The following is a 16,139-nucleotide window of genomic DNA, read 5'->3' on the forward strand; positions in this document are numbered from 1 at the left end:
CCATATGATGCATCACAGTGACTATTGCTACAAACAGCAGCCAAACAAGCACTCAACAAGAAAAGTGGACACTGATACACCAAAAACTGTGAAAACAGAATTTACCAGAGAAAGAGAAAACTGAACATGCAGCACACAGTGAAAAGTCTCCTAGCACAGTGTGCCTCTGCAGCATCTTAGAGAATCATATTAAAGCCAAACAACACAGATACACTCGAAAGTTAAGAAATAGAAAAATAAAAATTCTTCATACCACTGCAGTTCCACCTGACCATGCATCTTAATTATAACCACTTTAATCTTTAACCATGAGATTCCATGCTAGTTTTTTCCACCCAAAATATTCGAGGGGCAGGGAGGAAATCAAAGTGCATCGGTACCACCTGCAGTAGGCAGCGCTTGAAGCCTCCATCCTCAACAATCTGAAAGCTCTATGGTGGATGGTGACAAGGAAGTGGTTCATCAGAGCTCATGCCACTTGCCCAAAGCTAGACAGTGCAAGTGTCACCTCCCTAGCAACTGGACTGAGAACTGAATACACAGCTACTCCATGATTCCTTACATTCCTCTCACTACATAGCTCCCAAACACATTAACTGGACACCTGAACTATTACTACATTGTAAATTTTTCTGTTTTAGAAAACAGCTGAGATATGAGCGTTTCACCTATTAAGATAATAACCCATATCTTTCCTTTGGACTAGGGACCACGGTCAATTTTTGTCACATCCAAAACTGAAACCAAAATAGAATGAGATTAAATTGTTCAATAATGCACACTAATTCTGAGTGCTCCATTTGAAATCTTTGGGTTTTTTTTTTCAAGAGGATTTAGCATCTTTACATAATTGTACATATTCACTGACTTCAACTGCAGCTGCAAATCCTTCGTATTTCTGAAAATCATACAGATTTTTAGTTTAGAACCATTAAATAAAAAACATTGGCCATTAGCAGACACTCTGAAAACCTGCATATAAATGGTTTTCCCCTCATTTTATAGGAACACTGTTTTCTAACTCAGGATGTAATTTGATTATGCAATTCAAAACATATCTCCTATGAAATACTCTTTTCTCCTTTTACAATTCTGTGTCTCATCCACTATACTCTTTCCAACACTGCAGTTATGTGAGGACAAGAGCCTCCATTATTATATAACTGTGACGCAGTCCTTGAGTACTATCCATATATCCTTCAGTCCCTGCATTAGGCAGTGCTCTTCCTTGACTTTCCAACAATGGAGCAAAAGCTGTAATTTGAAATGAAATTATGAAAAAAAATCTATTGAAAAAACAGGTTCTACCACATGAAGTTGAGCCAATATTGCCCTCATAGCTGAACAGGCCTGGGGCCTTCAGGTGCACAGCACAGACATTCATCATTCAAGGTCAGGGAAATAAGGGATAGAAGCTTTAGTAAATGACAGAAATATTAACATGTTAGATGAAATACGTGGAATACATTTTAGCACAAATGTGGTTGTCTTTTTCTAGACGAAAGAGTACTGAAAAGACTCCAGACTCTTAAGTACAGTCTACATACTGCACATACAGTTGTACTTCCTTTGATTAGAAGAAGTGACTTGGGTTTTATGAGATGGAGTACTCCCATATTTCTCACATATAAATTGTTTTTTCCCTTCCTTTCAAAAATCATTAACTATTAATTCTTTTCAAGAATTGGACTGACACATCAATATAGATACACATTCATGTACTCAACGGGCCAAATGAAAAAATACCCAAGCAGTGTAACTGCACATTGATTCTTTCACACTACTTGTCTATATTTTGCCTTCCCACATCTTTTCAATCTGTCTTCTAGAAACTCCAGAAAGAACAATGCCAGTATGAGTTATTTACTAGAAATAATTTCCAATAAGTACCTATTTAGAAAGACCACCAGCAGGCTGCAGATAATGTGTCTAATCAACAGTGGCTGGGACAATGCATTCCAACAACGCAAAATATTAAGTCATTCTCTATTCTCATTCTTGATGATTTCTTTCACAACAGGAATTCACTCAACACTGCACAAGCATCAAATTAATTCTAAAGCACTGAAAGAATCTGAAGCCTTCATCAGTTAACATTCTATTTATATCTATACATAATTGCATACACTGCATAATTTGCTTCACTTTAAAACAAGACAGTATTTTTCTATTTGCCAACAATAGGGAATATTAGCACTTCGCATTCAGTGGACTGCAACCTCTGTCCTTTGAAATGTTCATAGCACCATTCCTGAAGTGATCCTCTGCAAGCCTGCACAATGCAAGTGCCAGACCACTTTGATCCTTTCCAGATAGCAGCATCACTAGGTTGGAACTTGAGTATCACTGAACACTTATTTTAGCGTTAGATTCTCCCTGGGTACTAAAAATTTCTTCAAAGGTTATGGCTAGTCTCACTGGAACAGAGAATGAATAAGAGGACAGAATAGAAAAGTGAGGGAAAAGAAAAGCAGAAGCAGGAGAGAACATAGTGAAGGAAGTGAATATATTGACCCATTTTTTCTCAACTGTATAACATCCTAAAAAATTTTCTGTTCTTCAACCTACAGAAAAAGCATTTCTCTAAAATCCACTGTGCCAAAGCCATACAATATTCTTCCCAAATGATGCACTGGTTACAGGGAAACTAACAAGCGTTCTGACAGCACACCTCTTCTCCACTTTTACATGCATCAGTGCATAACTGCAAAAGCACGTGAGCAGAATTCGGGTGCCTAAATTCACAGTAATGATCCATAAAATACACTCTACACCTTCTAGATGTCCAAAATTAAACAGGTACTTAATCCTCCCCCGGTGAAGTCTGGGGATATCCAGACTTCAGAATGAGCCGTCCTTGCCAGGAATATAATCTCAATATCTATGACAAATACAATACTGCACTCAAAATTTACAGCTTTGCCATCCACAGACCTATAAGCTCAAGGAGATCACATTGGTAGTAACAGTCCAGGCATACCTAATATCTCCTAGAAGTACTGAGTGGAGCACAAGGCATGGTACTCCATGCCGCTTTCATCTGCAGTGTTACAGTCCGGGAGCTGCATTCCTTTGCTCAGCAGTGGGACAGCAGCTTTCTGTGCTCCCCTCCACCATGGAAACTCAGAGCACAGCCCTCCCCTCACAGCCATCTCAGCAAGGCTAGGAAAGGTCAGCTTAGGACAGTAGGCCCATTTGATGAAGCTGAGAGGACTGGAAATACAAATCTATTGACTGGAATTTGGATTTCCCTTATCCAAGCTTCAAAAAAACAAAAACAACAAACAAACAAAAAAAAAAAAAAAGGTTTATTATTAAAATTAATGATATAATTGAAGTTGTCAGTAGTACTTTAATGAAGTTGTTGATGCTTTTACAATAGCTATTTTCATTAACTGCATTGCTTATTAAATTCCAGCAAATGGGACACTACTATGAAATGTTCGGTTTTGGGAACACAGAGCCTAATGGCCCGAAACTCAAAGCAGAATATACATGGTCTCAAAGAGAAAGGCATGTTACACTTAACTTGATTAAGAATTAAGATGAGATTAAATATTAACGCACAGAACTATCTCGTTTCCCCAAAGCAAATCGTACAGGAACAATGAGAGATAGTCTCCGTTCTATAAAAAGAAGCTTTACATCTTGCTTCTCTTACAGATAGAATACTGACACTGACCTCCAGCTGTGTTAATAGAAAAGAAGGAGAGAAGTGTTGAGTGAAGACTGTGGAAATAAGTTTATCTTAAATACAGATTTCCAGTTATATACATTTAAAAAAAAAAAAAAAAAAAAAAAAACACTGTAAGAGCAACCATCTTTCAAATAAACACAACAGCAGGAATGCCAACTGCTACACCCACACACATTACAAAGTGAATTCAGCTTAATAATGCCCTCTGAGTTTGTATTTTCTTCTTTGCATTCCAGATCCCACTATTGTGAAGAATAGTAGAAAGCCAGAAGCTCGCTCGAGGGTCAAGATGCCAACGCATTGGCTTCAGGCGAAGACATTATTCTCTCTCCTCAAAATTCTCTCCGATTATTAACAGATGTCAACTACTCCAAAAAGACTGGCTAATTAGAAAATCAACACAGTGAATGCAAACACAGTGAAAAGCAAAGACTAAAGACAAAACTATTAAATCAGATTATGGATTTTACGTTGGGCACTGCTATTTCTTGCTCAGCTGTCCAAAAAAGGGACATACTGCTAATTGACAGGACTGCTGTAAATCTATAACAAAGAATTCTGAAACCCTTCAGGAAACTTTTCACAAATTAAAACGCAATTACTAAATGAATATTTTCCAACAATCTTACAAAAAATATAGAACTACCCAACATGAACTGGGCTGAAAACTACATGAGAAGGTGGTAAGGAAATCAAAAGCAAGTGATATCACAGTCTTCAGCACTTTTTAAAAATTCCAATTAATGGATACAATACCTTTATCAGGAATGTATATATTCCCATTCTCATAGTACACGAACATCACAATTTTTTAAGTATTTGCCATCGCTAATATTTTTGTTATGTAGAAAAAGAAACCATCCCCAACACACCTTGGAGAATGACCAAAAAAAAAAAAAAAAAAAAGAAAGAAAGAAAAAGAAATTTAAACAACATTCTGTTGCCCTTCTGCTCTCCTTTTCCCTCACCTATTGCTTCAGAATCATAGAATCACCAAGGTTGGAAAAGACCTAAAAGATCATCCAGTCCAACCATCACCAATACTTCCCAGCTAAACCATATCCCTCAACACAACATCCAAACATTTCTTGAACACCCCCATGGTCAGTCGGATTGCAAGGTCCATTAACACATTTTACTAGATTTGTTACTGTGGATTCTTTCCAAATCTTCCGGATGGTATCCCAGTGATATTCCCTCATGAAGAGACAAGCTGGAGACAAAAGATTACTGTGCAATGATTACCAGCTCATAGCTTAAGCCTGAAATAAAGATGCATGATACAGAATTTATGATTTTTCTCACATCAGCTCTTGGTAAACACAGCACAAATGTGTAAAATCAGCAACTCTCTTGAACGAGGACACCTCTACAGCTGGAGTTACACAATGTTAAGTATGTTTAACTCCAAGAACAGTTAGGAAGGTTGAATTCAGTGCCACACTATTTGCCTGAGTGGAAATTGGAAATATTTACATGTTAACTGAACTGATTATGTGAACTGATCACTCCACTGATACTAAAAGAATATTCAACTTAGAATATTAAGCTGAATGTCTTTTTATGAAGGTGAAATTTTCTTTAATGTGACTGTTCCAATGATTTTTTTAATTAATTTAGATAGTATAAGTAATTTAAAGAAGAAGGATAGTTCATAGTTTGAACAGTACAATAATGTCCTTTCAAATGAAAGATTTCACTGAAGAAGTGTTCAAGTGATTTTCCTGACTGATTTTGACCTGATCAAAACAGCAGCTTCTGATAAAACAACTCGGACCTGAGCTGAGAGGTAATTGGGCATTCGATACTATTAGACAAGCAGGTGGATAAGTTAGGTACTTGCAATAGAAACAGTGCCTGTAAAAGTGAATAAATTCTAAGGCCATCTAAATCCATGCTGAAGTGGTTAAAAAACACCTGAAGTACAGGCTGAAGAGATAATAAAGAGTGGCAACAAGAGCACTTCATATCTACTTTACATATAAGCAGATCTATAGATGATGCTTTGTAATAGTCCAGATTGAATGATCTGTCTACAAACCTCAAATGAAAATTATCAATAAGCACAGTAAATTTCATAAGGTTACTATTACATTTTAGACATGACATTTAGAACATAACTAGAAACCAGACAATCAGAGCTTCCAGATAAACAAGAATTATTACTTATGACAGCAACAACTCTAGAAAAGACACCCTAAAATGCAGTTTGTTGCAGTCAAAAACATAATACTCAACAACCCCATACTTGAATTTCAAACCAAGGAGTGAGGAGACTGGCAGTAAGATTTGATTCCTCCAGAAAGAGCCCAGGAAATGAGAATGCTTATCTTTGGATATGAATTCTTCAAAGCAATTTTTTTTTTTCATATTATTTGCATAGTGTTCTACAAACATACAAGACATAGTGTTCTACAAACAAACCCAGACGCTTGTGCGACATACGGGGCAAACTAATCATTTTTGCTCCACATAAACATAATGAGTTGATTATCTTAAATAATATTTTCTTTATGAGCTGCTCATAGAAGAGCCTTTAGTTCCATCGCCATTTTGGTCACCCCCTCGTTCTTCCACTAAGGAACAAGGAAATTAATCCTTTCAAGACTGGTGACAATGACCTCCAGGAGATTTTTCCGGGTTGCTCCTGCTCCTTTAAGAGAAAGCTCCTACACTTCTATCTTGGACAATTTTTTTCATTTCTGTTACAGTCTTGATATTAAAACCATAAATTGAGTGTCTCAGTGACACATCAGCACATGGGAAAATGACTGAAATACAACTGTAATAATGAATAAGTACTACATTGAATGGTATCCACCACGTTAGGTGCAGCTCCAGTATTAGTTCACAGATCAGTGCTCTCTCTTGAAGGTTAACCAAAACTGGAAGCAGGAGGCTCTGACCAGGGAGGTGATATTAAAAGGTAAGTGTTGAAAATCTAGTGCTCAAACGAACTATGCTGTCTAAATAAATGCCGCTATCTCCTATATTTAGCAAATGAGTATTTTGGTTATCACAGCATGAGTGGGACTTTGTAACCGTCAGCACTGCAATCAGTTTCCATGTGGAGCGTGCCAGCTGCTGCCCACCTGGGTGGCTGGTGGCTGCTGAGGGGATATACAGAAACAGGCAACAACAAAAATCATGGAGCAAAAAATAACGTAAAGTTCTGAATGAAGCGAAGTTGTCAAATCAATCACTCCGTGATTCCATCAACATAAGAAAATAGACTTGGTGAAGCAATGTTTCCCAATAATATTAATATTAATTAACATTAATTAATTAATTAATTAATATTAATATTCTAGAAACGTTTTTCATTTGTCTCATTTACTAATTTTCCTGAACTAGGAGTTTTGCCAGTTTGAGCTTGGGTTAAATTATCCTTTACTTGGTAGTTTTACCATATATAACAGTTTCAAGATCAACATCAGCTACTTTCAAAATGTCAAATGTAGAAAATTAAAAATTCATCAAAAATCACAGTGAGTTAGAAATCTAGTGAGAGCAAAATAAAGGTCCAAACACTGTGTGTGAAGGCTGTCATGGGCAGCAGCTGAAAAGAGTAAAGAAGTTTTAAACAGTCCTTGAGCCTCCATCAAAACTTCTTGACTGTAAGTTTAGTTGTTTGGTTTACATTGGCTCGTTTAAAGAGCAGTTTGTATTATAAAATTCTTTACTACAATGAATTTCTAAATCCAATTTCAAGGACATGAGAAACACATGAACACCTAATTACATTGAATTGGTTTGTTCTGTCAGTCGACTCCTTTTTAGACAAAGCAAAAAATGTCCCAACAAATGCTGACTGTCTTCTCATGAAGAAGCTGCATTATGAGACAACAGTTTAATCACTTGTCATCTGTCCTAGCAGGAATTTTAGTAATACTGTGGCCTCTCTCAAACAATTCGAGAAGCCCCTGCTTTTCTGCAATCCCAAAGCCCACACTATACACAAGCCAAAATGCCTCACTTTGGAGCCCAACACATCCCCAAGACCTGCCCTCAGTGGTAGCTTCTGCTTTACTATGGTTGTTAGTTTGAATTTAACCAAATTTTGATTTTACTTGCCTTATTTTTTAAGAACAGCTTAACAAAGTCAATAGGAAAGAAACTATTCCTCCAATTCCTCATCCTGAACAAAATCATCTGCCCCACACTGTCCCAGTCCCACTACAAGAACATTCTCCAGATCTTTATGTCCCACAACATCTTTCTGATGAGCCCAGAAATGAAAGCCAATGAGATGCTGAGGGTCCTGAAGGGAGTGCTGCAGATCAACCTGCTGGGTGAGAGCCTCTGTCCCCTGGCACAGAGCCCAGGACTCCTGCATGTGGTCTGGGGAAGAGAGGTGGGATATCATGGAAAGGTTATTCACCAGAGGGTGGTGGACATGGACCAAGCTGCACAGGTCATGGCACTAAGCTGCTGGAGCTCAAGAAGAATCTGGACAACGCTCACAGCCATATGGTCTGATTTTTGTGTGGTCCTATGTGGAACAAGGAGCTGGACACAAAGATCCTTATGGGTCCCTTCCAACTTGGCATATTCTATGATTCTACAATTCTACAATACAATCCTTAAGATAATATTCCATTCTTATGTCTCGTGTTACTTCAGAAAATTCAAGTTTCACCATACAAGACATCACTGTTTTGACTGGGGTGGAACTAATTTTCTTTGTAGAACACATTCATAATGTGTTATCTCTAAGTATGCATTACAGCATTATCTCTAAGTAAAAGACAAACCTACTCAAGCCTCAGTAAATCTGATATTTCCATGCACGATTTTAAGAGTGAACTTCAGTAACAGATTTTAGTTGTTGTCCTACACTTCTTTTCCTTGAAAAGGAAAATAAATGTCATTTTAGAAGTTGCAGGGGAGGAACGAGAGTGTCAGAAGGAGTCTTTCTCTGAGTATTTAATTCCATTAAAAGAAAGCTTCAGAATGCAATGAAAATTTATCTAAAAGTAGTCTAAATTTTTGTACACTTGTAGGTGTATCTACTCAGATATTAAGCAAACATGCTAAAAATGTTTTATTTGAACTGGGTCGGAAGGATTTTTAAGACATATTTAGTATAGTGTCTGAATTGTGACTTTACTGAATGTAATTTCCATTAATCCCTATTGGAAAGAAGAGACTTCTTAAATAGAATTTACATTTTAATCTCTTGTGCGACTAACTGAAATATTTCAGGAAGTCATAAAACAAAGAGGAAAGCCAAATCTTGAAACTGATACAAAAGCTAGGACATTGAAATCAAACAATCATTTAATCCACTTTTGGAGAAATAATTGAATTTTACAAAATAATGCACAGCAAAACAGACGGCCTTGCAAGTAATAAATGTAAAGATGTAACACTGTAAATACATAGGTCACTCCAAAAGTAATGCCTCCTATTTATTTCCATGGAAACTATAACAGATAAAAATAGCACAATAACACTATTTGACAAAGCAAATCCTGAGCTACAAAACTCTTTTCTTCAGCATAATCACCACCATTACCTACGCATTTTCAACAGCCAAGGTGCAGAAATTTGCACCCGTGGAGCTGATCCACTGTTGTCACCACTGCTGAAATGCACCACTCAGCACCCCCCTGTGCTCACATCCACTGGCTGGTCTCCAGAAACATTCAGCAAGTGTCAATGAAAGTCAATTGATGACATTTTTTTCTGCATGGAGGAATTCAGTGACACACCTTTGCTTCATCGACACTTCCATGTCAGACACCATTTTGTCAGACTGCCCCTTTACTACCATCTGTCACACAGCAGCAACATGTAATGGAATACCGAAAGCAGTGTTCGACCTCTACTGCTATATCAGCATAATAAAATAGGAGGCATTACTTTCAGAGGAAAGGAGCCCTCGTTTAATTTTTGAACAAATTACTCCAAAATAAGCAATTTTGGAAGGTTTTTTTTGCACCCACCCATTTGTATTTCAACAGTAGATGGCATGAACATGACAGAGATTTCTTACAGAGTGAAGGCAACACTGAGAGAACAACTGCATTCCAAACAAATTTTGTGACAATGCCTTCAAACAGGAGGATTTTTCTTTAATCTATGAAATCTATGTTGTATTACTATTCATAGTAATACAACAAAGTTTATTGTAGCAACCTGCACTCCTTTAATTGGGTTTCATAGGACAGCTACTCACACACAAGTATAATTACTCGTGCTGGCCAAATATCTAACCTCTGAGATCTCATATAAATTAATAAGGAAGGCCAATAGGTCAAATTGTTGAAACATCTAATTTCGTTCTTCTGGTTTGAAAACTTCTCAAAATGATTTCTGAAAATAGTGCAGACATTTCTGTATCAACAAAATCATCTTCCAGAAATGGTGAAAAATTTCAATCGTGTCATTACTTTTAATGGAGATTTTTGAAGATATGAATTAACTATAATTGAAACTGTAACAGCCTTACAGTTTTCTGACTTTCTTCTATTTTTTATTTTTTTTTTCTAAATTAACTTTCCTATTCAAGCTGCAAAAAATCTACCTACAGTCAGAGGCACCATGAAGTAGCTGGGTTTGTAGCCTTTGTGCGTTTTCATGAAATAATGATGAAAATTTTACATGCACAATTAAACCTTACGCTCAAATTAAATAAAATTAAATTTAAAATACAGTATTCTCTCAGCGATTAATGTGTCAACGTTGAGTCAATAGCTGAACTTCCTGAAAGCAAGTGATGTCTGATACATGGTTTTATAACGAAGAATCTTAATCTTTTCTGCTTTATTGCAAGGAAACAGAAAAAAAAAGTTAGCAACCAACTAAGAACCCAGAAGTCCCTCTCTCAAATATACATGGCATCCGGAACACTAGGTGATTATTTGTAAGAGCACCAAGTTTTACATTACAAAACACGGGCTACAAGTCTACTTGTGCATGGAAGGCAAGAGCAGAAGAAAAGGAAGATCTCTCATTATCCTCCCAACAAATCTGTATCTATTCTATAACCATAAATTTAATGCTACCTATTGAAAAAAATATATATATTTTTGTCAGCAATATTATTTATAAATGTGGTTTATTCAAACTCTTCTGTGAAAATCATTTCTGAACTTCTAATAACAGAATTGTGACTTACAGCTTTGAACGATCTCATAAATCTTTTTGTAAAGCAGACACTCATTGTTCTTGTTTCCAACTAATCATAAGCATTCATTCATGTCTGTTTGCAATTAGGGTGTATTTAAAGTGAACAGAACTGCCATTCATGAAGATACTATATATACATTAAAATTAGTAAATACAAAGCAACATCCAAACTAACCTTAACAATAGTCCCATGATTTAAAATGTATCACATGGTAAACTTCCTTGAAAATCTCAACAGTAAACTCATTTTGCAGAGTTACAATATTAAGTACTATAAGTACTTAAAAAGACTGAGAGAAAATAAAAAATCTTAATTAATGAAAAATGTATTCGAGATCAGCATGGGGGGTAAAGTTTTTAAAAGTGCAGAAGTGCCTGATGGAAGGGTGAGTTTATGACATTTCAGTCACAGTTATTTTCAAAAACCATAGTCTATCTCAAGTACGAGTACAAAACACTGCTGCTATGAGTGGGGGGCAAATGAGAACAGTGCATTAAATAGCAGAACGTTTAATAAGAACCAGACCCAGGACTTTGTGTCTCATCTGATCATCCTTCACTACAATATAAGCTCAATACTTCTTGCACATCACCATCTACTATGAACCATGAAGAACAGCAACCTTCCATTTATTTGAAAATCACCCACATCCATCTGTCCTAAAGCATGTTGAACTTGTTCAGCACCTGTTTAGGGCATGTTTTCTAGAGATCTCACCTGGAATGCTGTCAACTGATCCACTGCTATTTTGAGATGCAGTTTAAAACCTAGATATTGCACTTCAGAATTGCACACAGCCAGCTGCTAATTTCAGTCTACATAAATGGTTACATCTAAGCATAGTTCTTACTGGATAACAACCCTGTTGAATACCATTCAAAAGCTTTAGACAGTATGGCCAGTTTATTGAGATCATTTCCTAACATGCTTCTAAGTGCACGTTAAGAGTCCACCATTAATAATGGCCGGTGTTTGGACAGCTCCACAAAGTTTCACTTGGTACATCTTCTCATTTAGACAGGAAAGCAGCCAAGGCTACACAGTAAAACTCTTTGACTTTCACTGTTATTTATTACTATTCTACAGCTGCTTTCTTTGTATCACCTGTCCGGACTTGCTTAGGAATATGTTCTGCAAGATGATCTTAAAGCCTTCCTCAAGTCAAGACACATTATCTGCTGCCACTTCTCGGCCTGCAGAACCTGCTACCTGTTGCAGAATTAAATTAGACTTTTGGCATGATCTGCTCTTGATAAATTCCCACTGTCTATTATTCATTCCCTCATTATCTTCTAGATACTTAGAACTTATTTCTTCTACTGCTTTTCTGGGAATTAAACTGGGCTACATCACTTCCAACTCTCAGGAAATTATTCCAGCAATTTCATCTCCACTTTTCAGAATGGATTTTGTGTTTACCCTTCTCTAGTCTCAACAAACACCCTAGCCAGAAAAAAAAAAAAATAATAATAATAAAAAAAAAAAAATCATTAGATTTCCTCAACTTTTTAAATAGCTTAGAACAAAATCTATTCAACCCAACTAACCAATATTTTTATTATTACTTTGTGATTCACAAAAGTATATTAGACACAATCCCAGAATCTCAATTAATTAACATATTCCTTTAGCCACAAAGAAAAGGTTAGGTTGATGACAAACAATTTACTTTCCAAATTCCTATCCAGGCAGATAACTTGGCTTTAAAAGTACTAGCAGAAAGTCTAAAGGAGAAACAAAATTTAACTCTTTAACACTTTTGCCCAAGTGTTTTGGAAAGCAGTGTGATTCCTTACTAATATGGATGCTCCCTTCTCACCAAAGGCAGAGAATGTTCATCAAAGAACCAAAGTTATTTAAAAAAAAAAAAAAAAAAAAAAAAGTAAAATGTAAATTTTCGAAGGTGAGTTTTTTTAAGTACTGAAACATTTTACTCACAATAGTAATGAAAAGTCTCAACTTTAATTCAGTTTTGAACTAATTCCTAAGTACATTCATCTTCAGTTCTCACCTTCTTGAGCCTGATGCAGCAATTGCTCAGAGATTTGATAACATACTTGGTGGATAAAATCAGATCACAGTGGTCCCTTATACAACTTTAAAATCTACTTAGTCCATCTTACTTTCTCTTTATATGCACTCAATGCACATAGAAGTTTTCCTATGTGTATGAATTGAAACACACAACTTTGTTCAACTGATCACCTCTCTCCAACATAAGCCACCAAGTGCTATTCACATATTATTAATGATCATGGAAATGAAAAAAATAAGATTTAACTGAACTGAACATTATATATTTTCAGTTACATAAGCATCCTTATAAGAAGATAAATAACAAAATGCACATTAAAAATAAAGGCTGCATTCTATACATAGGGCACGTTTTAAAGCAACCATTCATGCAGTACCAACGTGAAAACTGAAGTTATTTCAAATGTGCACTGTACAGTAATTTAAATAATGATAACTTGAAAAATACATACTTATTAACATGCTGATTTTGTTCACTTTCAAACAAACCTCTATAGATTGTATGACTATAGAGGTCTTTTTTTTAGTTTCCCTAAAATTATTGTTTTAGTATCTCTAATAATAACATCGCTGGGAAAATAGTAAATTTTACCATGTGTGTGAAAAACGGATCTTCTTTGCTTTATGGAGAACATGTATACAATGGCTTATAAGGCAGCTCAAATAATAGACCTGGAATAGAAGCCCATGGAAAACACAAGGCTGGAAGCACCCTCATTTCTGTATAAATAAGAGACTCTACAGCAACCTATAAAAAAAACAGATACAATGACTAGCTAATTAATCTCAAGCAATGTTTTTTACTACCAACAAAATGCTGCAAAACAACTCTGATTTGCAGAATACTCTTAGAACAGACAGCAGTGATGGAAGCACTCTGCTCTCTTCCACAGTTCTTGAAAGGAAATAGCAGGCTCTTTTGATTTCAATAAAATGGCCTTCTATATATAAAATGTATTTATATCTTTGCAAATAAGTGCAAGACTTACACTGATCATGGCTTTAGAAATCTTGCCTAATTTTTCTGTAATGTTTCAAAGCCCAACTTACCATCAGGATGTGATGATTTTACCAATTATATTGATAACAGGGTTTTGCTACTGACACAAGGTCGCTTCAGGAATGAAGAACAGCGGGCTGAAGCTGAACAAGCTGAAGTCAACAGACAGAACAGACCACTCTGAAATAACCATATTCCTATTTGGTTGAAGACATATACCCTCAAATTACCTACTCAGTTAAATATTTAAGAATTCTCTTTGGAATTTCTCCCGATAATGGCCTACCATAAATCAGTACCCGCAGCTGCCTTATCCTTTCCCCTTTTGTCAGGACATTCCATTTAATCTTCATTGGTCCTCACATTTATCAGCCGCCATTATGTCTAGCTATCTCAGTCACGATAATGCCAAACTCCTCAGCAAGAAGCTATCAGCCATTATCAAATTCCATCTACTACATTTTTCTACCATAAGGGCTGTGGCATGGTTTTCTACTCTCTGCACTGATTTCTAACAGCGCAGTGTCAAGTGGAAAGCTTCACTTCTTATCTACAAAATATTCAGCATCTTGTGACCAGCAAGTCCAGAATGAAGATCATGGCCAAAAATTTTACTCCTCAGGGGCAGAAATGGTTTAAATACATTTAAAAGGAGAGAAAGCTTTTCTATAACAACCCTCAACTCCCAAACCATCCTGCGCTCATCTCTTCTAATATGAACACAAAGAAATGTACATATTTTAAAGAATCACCATTTTAAAACAAACCACACCAAGTGCACATGAATTTCCTCCCCCAGGGAGAGAATGTGAGAGAACAAACCCAATGTAACAGATGTTAGTCACGCCATTTAATGCATGACTGAAAGACTAAAGATACTATGTTGATGAGGACAGTGCAAGAACCTCTGCAAAACAGAATGGGATTAGCACTCTTCACTACCACTGTAACTGAGGTAATAATAATTGAATATAACAACAAAGACAATTCTTTTTTTAAAATTAATTAAATTGGGAACTTTAGAAAACTTCAAAATGCTTTGGAACGTCTAACCTGCTATTAAAATGCCTGCCAAAAACACAGAAAACTATGGCTTACAACTAACATTCCATCAGCCACAGGTGACACAGCACTGTGGCCATACCAATCAGTACTCATCTGTGAGGTCTCGTGTTGATCCTGTGCATGATTTCAGGATGTAAGTGGAGAAACCTCATATGAAAACAACTTGTTACTGAAACCATTACTGAATTGTAAAATTCCTATCATTGGTGTACTCTTAATTATAGTTATTATCATATCACGAAAAGAAAAAAGAAAAAATACAGGCTCAGACTTCCCTGAAACAAAGTGGAATATTTGTACTCTGTATTACTGATACAAGATTTGAAAAAGGCTATAATTATTAAAATATTTGAAATGCACAGAAATTAAAATAGTTATATTATTGGTAGTTTCTTAAAACCCTAAGAGTTCGACTCACACAGTCCCCTTAAATGAAGCACTAAAACTTTCAATGCATTTACGTAGCATTAAAAATACTTGGTGAATATTAATCTTCCTAAACAGCAGATAAAAAAAGATGGTCAACTATCACAGAATCATAGCATCACCAAGGTTGGAAAAGGCCTACAAGATCATCCAGCCCTATTTGTAATGCAAATATAATATGTTAAATTGTAAATGTAGACTTCTTATATGAAATTTCAGATAGACAGGAAATGCAAACTATTTTCTATAAGAAGGAACAGAATTGCAGCATCAGTTATGATGCTTATAATTAACATATTTTATCTTAACTCATATCCATCAGAAATGTAACCCCAAAAACCTATCCTAGTTTGAATGCCAATGACTGCAATGCCTAATCAATTGATTATGGATGCTGTAAGTCATTTTTAAAAGAAGCAAAACACAAAATCATTATCATCCATCCCCTGGGAAAGAAGGGCAAATTTCCTCTAATCATTCTTGGAAGGAGCTGCATACCAGGACTCCTGACCTTGTACACAAATAATAACATGGACAGAGACTCAAAAGCAACTTAGTCTAACAGTCTTCAGATTTCTTTCTTCTTCTGTAGGTTTTGGTGGGGTTTTTTCTCATTTAAAAATAACAGCACTACCTTATTCGCGTCTGTTTAATATTTTTAATATTTCTCACTAACTCAGGGAGATAAACAAAATGTCATAACTCTAACATGGGTCTGGCCAGGCAGGAAATTGCACACACCTTGAAGAAGGCAAGCCTCAACATTCAAGAAAAAAAAGCAA

At 36.0% G+C, this 16,139-nt stretch overlaps 1 protein-coding gene across 41 annotated transcripts in view; it reads right to left on the minus strand.

The window, feature by feature from the left end:
* Positions 1–16,139, minus strand: part of RIMS2 (regulating synaptic membrane exocytosis 2) — a 425,424-nt gene that overhangs the window by 369,028 nt on the left and 40,257 nt on the right. The window lies entirely within an intron of this gene.

Source organism: Excalfactoria chinensis, chromosome 2, assembly GCF_039878825.1.
Source record: "Excalfactoria chinensis isolate bCotChi1 chromosome 2, bCotChi1.hap2, whole genome shotgun sequence".
Taxonomy (NCBI): domain Eukaryota; kingdom Metazoa; phylum Chordata; class Aves; order Galliformes; family Phasianidae; genus Excalfactoria; species Excalfactoria chinensis.